Here is a 6,646-nt window from a genome sequence, read left to right as displayed (position 1 = left end):
CATCCTGTTCACATTAATAAGCCTCCCTGCCTTGTATGAACCTGCCTGAATCCTGTAAGGTGCTATATGTGTTATTTACATTAACAGTGCATCATGATCAGATAGCCCATTAACAACTGGGTTCACATTAATTGTTTCTGCCTGAGCAACGCCTATGAAAATGTTATCGATAAGTGACATACTATCCTGCTGAACACGAGTTGGAAAATTTACAAAAGATACTAGACTGTAACAACCAAACAAAGCTCCTAGCAAATTTTTCCTATCCGTATGTTTTAAGAAATCTACATTAAAATCACCACAAACCACTAACAGTTTCTTTTTGTCTGACACGTAGCTCAATAATGCCTCAAGATTTTTCATGAATAGCTGAAAGTTACTTGAGCGGATCTGTAGATTGTTACAATTACTATAGAAGTATATTGCTGTAGCAACTCACAAGCACACGCTACAAGGATCTGATCTACACAAAAACTGAAACTTGCTGGCAGATTAGAACTGTGTGCCAGACCGAGACTCGAACTCGGGACCTTTGCCTTTCGCGGGCAAGTGCTCTACCAACTGAGCTATCCAAGCACGCCTCACGCCCCGTCCTCACAGCTTTACTTCTGCCAGTACCTCGTCTCCTACCTTCCAAACTTAACAGAAGCTCTCCTGCGAACCTTGGAGAACTAGCACTCCTGAAAGAAAGGATATTACGGAGACATGGCTTAGCCACAGCCTGGGGGATTTTTCCAGAATGAGATTTTCACTCTGCAGCGGAGTGTGCGTTGATATGAAACTTCCTGGCAGATTAAAACTGTGTGCCGGACCGAGACTTGAAGGCAAAGGTCCCGAGTTCGAGTCTCGGTCCGGCACACAGTTTTAATCTGCCAGGAAGTTTCATATCAGCGCACACTCCGCTGCAGAGTGAAAATCTCATTCTGGAAACATCCCCCAGGCTGTGGCTAAGCCATGTCTCCGCAATATCCTTTCTTTCAGGAGTGCTAGTTCTGCAAGGTTCGCAGGACAGCTTCTGTTAAGTTTGGAAGGTAGGAGACGAGGTACTGGCAGAAGTAAAGCTGTGAGGACGGGGCGTGAGTCGTGCTTGGGTATTTCAGTTGGTAGAGCACTTGCCTGCGAAAGGCAAACGTCCCGAGTTCGAGTCTCGGTCCGGCACACAGTTTTAATCTGCCAGGAAGTTTCATATCAACGCACACTCCGCTGCAGAGTGAAAATCTCATTCTGGGTACACAAAAACTATTTGTTTCAATACTTATGGCTTTATGTCCAGTTTTTATATGAGTAGCAACTTCTCCTTTTTCCATGTTGACTCTACATGAATAAGACGCTAATTTGTAATCTCTTAAATTTAACTTCTCCATCACTGCGGTTGTATTTTTTCATATGTATTAACAGCAGGTAGAAAAAATTTCTCCACACTGTCTGATCTATTCCGTGATTTGTCTCATATCGCAAAACACACTTTCTGCTGAACGAAGAGGATCACTTTCCTCAAATGTCTACTGACTCTTGAGTGGAGCTCACATTATGTGCTTGACTTTTCGTCTTCGTAGATAATACTTACACTTATTCAATGCGCGAGCTCTGTATTGCGTCTTGCTTTTCATACTTATGTTGGATGGTTTGGGAGTGACTCGTTCAGAGGGCAGTTCATCAATGGTTCAAAGATTACTCAAGGGAGATTAAACTGGGTAGGCCAAGATTAGTCAGGACAGAGTCACCTTGATGGCTTTATGCTCAGCAGCATTAAAAGCAATATTTAAAAACTAGATAAAAGCCCCAGCTTTTTTGATACATAATATGAAATATTATCAACGCAGCCTTCAAATTCTTATTCACGCACTTAACAAAGGATGACTGAGGGGGGAGGGGGGGAGGGAGGGAGGGTTGTAAGGAATTATTAAGGAGTTGTTGTAAAGCAACAACAAAATCAAAACAAAATCTCCACAATTTCCTAGTTCCCTAAATGTAATTGTCGGAGGAACCTTGTTTCGACTTGGGACAAGGCCCCAGAAGTAGACAGCATTCCTTTAGGACTATTGACAGCCTTGGGAGAGCCACCCTAGACCAAGCAAGGTGTTCGACACAGGAGAAATACCCACAGACGACAAGAACAATGCAATAATTCCAGTTCCAAAGACAGCAGTTGCTGACGGATGTGATAATCACCGAACTATCAATTTAGCAAGTCAGGGTTGTAAGGTACTAAAACGACTTCTTTACAGACGAATGAAAAACTTGTATAAGATGACCTCGGAGAAGATCAATTTGGATTCCGGAGAAATGTAGGAACGCGCGAATCAATACTGACCCTACGACTTCTCATAGAAGATAGGCTAAGGGAAAGCAAACCGACGTTTGTTGCATTTGCAACCTTAGAGAAAGCTTTGGACAGTGTTGACTGGAATACTCTCTTTTAAATTCTGAAGACAGTAGAGGTAAAATACAGGGAGCGAAAGGGTATTAACAACTTGTATGGAAACCAGGCGGCAGTAGTAAGAGTCGAGGCACATAGAAGGGAAGCATTGGTTGAGAAGGGCGTGATACCGAGCTGTATCATATCCCTGACGTTATTCGGTCTGTATACTGAGCAAGCAGCAACAAAAGAAAAATCTGGAGTAGAAATTGAAGTTCAGGGAGAAGAAATAAAAACTCTGAGGTTTGTCGATGACATTGTAATTTTGTGAGAGACAGCAACTAATTTGGAAGAGCAGATGAACGGAATGGACAGTGTCTTGGAAGGAGGATACAAGATTAACATCAACGAAAGCATAACGAGGATAATGGAATGCAGCCGAATGAAATCAGATGGTGGTGAGGGAATTAAACTAGGAAATGAGATACCTGAAACACTAGATGAGTTTTGTTATTTGGACAGCAGAATAAGTGATGATGGTCGAAGCAGAGAGGATATGAGAAGCAGACTGGCAATGACAGTAAAAGCGTTTCTGGAGAAGAGGAATCTGTTAACCTCTAGTATACATTTTGGTGTCAGGAAGTGTTTTCTGAAAGTATGTGTAAGGAGTGTAGCCATGTATGGGACAAGAAGAGAATGGAAGCTTTTGAAATGCGATGCTGTAGAAGAATGCTGAAGATTAGGCGGGAAGATCACGTAGCTAATGAGGAGGTATCATATAGAATTGGGGAGAAAAGAAATTCGTGGCACAACCAAACTAGAAGAAGCGACTAGTTGGTAGCACACATTTTGAGACATCAAGGAATCACAAATTAGTACACGAGGGAAGTGTGGAGGATAAATACCGTAGAGGGAGATAAAGAGATGAATACAGTAAGCAGAGTCAAAAGGATGTAGGTCGCTGTAGTTACACGGAGATGAGAGGGCTTGCACAAGATAGAGTAGCATAGAGAGCTGCAACAAATTAGTCTTGGGGCTGAGGGCCACAACAACAACACAAATGTGGTAGTATTATCACTTACTACAGTGCTCAGTGGTCCAAAGACAGCAGAGATTATAGTGAGATGTTTACAGGTTGGCCACTAGGGATTCCGCAGATGGGAATTAACCAGCTAAAGCGGGAAAACCCGTCCACCAACACAAACCTGTAATTTATCCTGGCACCATCCCCCTCCCCCGAAACCCTCACCAGGTCCGTGAAAAGTGTCTTAGGGGGTCATAGGTAGTCCACAAAGAGACCCTATATGGATCTGCTCGCACTAGTAGACTCGATATTACCTTTGAATGAGTCAGAATTTTGTTTCTCTTGTTAATATAAACTGTACCCCCCCCCCCCCCCCCCTATTAACCGACGTATATCGTTGAACATAGATGACCAAATCACATGTTGTCTAATTCTGGACAAGGTCTTATCGAAACCTAGATGACCGCCCACCATGAAGCTATGAAAATACCTCAAACAGCGGGAACAAATACCTGAGGCACAAAATTTTGAATATGTGGTCACACATCTCCTGTAGACAAACAACAGCTTTATTAAGAACAGACACGTCTATGTGCCCGCAATTTGAAAGCCTTTTTTATTTAGAAAGTATGGAAATCTTCTTCCTGTCTTCGCTTGAGATCGCAAAAGAGTTCAAGAACTTCAGTCAACACAACGACGCCCAAGGAGGGTTTGCCACCGTCCTCCGCATATTGTGGGATGCTGCAGTCTTCAAACATGCAAATTAAAGCGTCGACTTCCTGTTGTCTGGACCCCTCTAACACAAAATGCAGAGATGCAGACTGTCCAACGAATAAGGCCTTCAGTTTTTCTGGTGTGGGTAAAAACACAGTTCAGCACCTTATTATCAGTCTCGAGCACAAATTTCCTGTGTTCTGGGTAGAACTTAAAATTCTCCAAGGTGAAGAGATCTGCTAAAGCTTCCAACTCATAGGCTGAATTTTTTAATTCATCGGGAAATAGTGCGTTTCGTAGGCAACGTGATGCAGTTCCCCCTGATGAGCTTGGAGGGGTATCCGGGCCACCCCAGAATTGAATGCGTTGGTTTCGACAACAAAGGACACGAGGATGCCAAGGGCAACTGCGTCAAAGGAAGCTTATAACGGACGTGTCACCTCTCAGAATTGTTTCTAGACGTATCAGGGGTCCCATATCGCTCGATCCGCACACGCTCCACACCATTACAGAGCCTCGATTACCTTGAATAACCCCCTGCTGACATACAGGCTCCATAGATAACCGTACACGTCCATCCGCTCTATAGCTTTAAACTAGACTCGTCCTACCAGGAAACATGTTTGATTACGCATGCCTATACCAGTTTCTTTATCGCTTCAGTATATTATTATTCTTTTTTGCAATATATGCTTCTGAAACAATTTTATTACTTGGACAAAAGGTTTCGTTGGATCATAATTTCTCACATGATCAGTCAGTCTCAGAAGACCGCCGAGAATTGCAATGTCATCGTGATCATCTCTTTCGTATAAGTAGATATTTGACTGCGTTTTAAATGAGTCATCAAATGTAGATTGAGCCAATAAACAAGTTATCAGTTGGCATTAGCTACTAAGCGGTGCAGAAGTAATGTGATTCCTCAAATCCTCAGAGACTGTTGTCACCAAACACTATGTCACTTTATATGCGCAAATGGTGTAGTGTGTTTTCATGATTCAGGTGCCATCCTTTGTCGTCGCTGAATCAGGTGCTGGGAGTGAATTACTTTGACCTGGCACTGGATGACTCCCTCATGAAGTGCACGTACCCTTCAGACATCTACATCTACAAGCCTACGTTACATACAGACTTTGCAAGCGACTGCAAACTGCATAGCAGAGGATGCTTAGCGTGATACCATATGTTTTTCTTTCCATCCCAGTCACGTATGGAGTCCGTGCAGAAATTGATCTAGTCTTGCCTTCGTGGAGATTATAGGAGCGAAACGGAGGACAAAGTACAGATCTTGAAAATTTGTAAGCAAGCTTTTGGAGAATAACTGGCGTCAATCTTCAGATTCAATACAGCCTTTTATCCCAATTTGGTATGGATCCCCACACTTGACCATTGTGCTAAGATTAGTCATTTGTAAGCATTAGACCAGCTGCATTTTTCGAAATACCCTGCCATTCAACCGAAGTCTTTCAACTACCTTACCTAGCCTTTGTGATATGCTCTTTCATATTCGTATAAATTTTCACTCACACGTTTTGTATTATCTGACTCATTCCATAAGGTGGAGTTATTAATGTGACCACCGCCTTTGTTCACCATCAGTGTGCAATAGACACTCACAGACAGCAGGTGGCAGCACTAGCAGAGGAGGGTATATAAAGCGTGTCTGGCGGACACGGAAAACATTGCAGGCGTTGTTGTAATGCGGAAACGGAACGTTCTGACGTCCGGGGGCATGGTCGCTGGCCTTCGGGCCATGGGCGAAGCATCCATGAGCATCATCACCGGCTTTCGGCCCACGGGTGGGAGCGTTTTCGAAACGGCTAAGCTTATTAACTGCTCGCGCGCTGCCTTCTATAAAGTATACCATGCATGGAAAAACGGCACTATCCAAAACCGGCGCCGAGGAATCTGTGATGTACTACAGGCAGTAAACGAAGGTGGTGAATGACAGCTACGGAGATGTGCATGGTTGAATAGAGGTCCCACTACTGAGCAACTAATCGCTCAGATGAATCATGGGGCCTCCAACACTGTCTCCTCAACAAATGTTTAGCTAATGTCGTTGCCTATGAGACTCTGTAGCAGGTGCCTGGATCATACATAAATGCTGACTGCTGTTAATGGTCGACGAAGGCGGGAATTTACACGCCAGTGGAAGTCCATTGAGTAACAAAAGATGGCCTTTTCTGTTTAATCACGTTTTATTCTCCATACGACAGTTAGCTGTTGTCACGGACGGCGTGAAACGTCTGGAAGCATACACTCTGCAACAATAGTCGGAAGTATCCAGGCCGGAGGAGGGAGAGCTATGGCTTGGTGAATGCTTTTATGGCATTACAGGGGTGACCTTGTCATTCTGGAAACAATGTGTCAACACAAGTATGCACCTTAGAGAGCTGCCTACCTCTACACACAGTTGGCTTTTCTTCAGCTCAGCTTTATGGCATCTGTCAGCAGCACAGTGTGACATGTTGCACACGTCACAATGTAGGTGAATTGTTCGAAGAACACCAGGATGAATTTACCGTACTCCGCTGACCACCAAACTC

At 43.7% G+C, this 6,646-nt stretch overlaps 1 non-coding gene across 1 annotated transcript; it reads right to left on the bottom strand.

Moving 5' to 3' along the window:
* Positions 1–502: 502 nt before the first annotated feature.
* On the bottom strand, positions 503–577 carry Trnas-cga. The gene has a single exon. It is a non-coding gene; the product is annotated as a tRNA-Ser (tRNA).
* Positions 578–6,646: the final 6,069 nt, after the last annotated feature.

This window comes from Schistocerca piceifrons, chromosome 5 (genome assembly GCF_021461385.2).
Source record: "Schistocerca piceifrons isolate TAMUIC-IGC-003096 chromosome 5, iqSchPice1.1, whole genome shotgun sequence".
In the NCBI taxonomy this organism is placed as follows: Eukaryota; Metazoa; Arthropoda; class Insecta; order Orthoptera; family Acrididae; genus Schistocerca; species Schistocerca piceifrons.
This window is presented reverse-complemented; position numbering and strand designations above follow the sequence as displayed.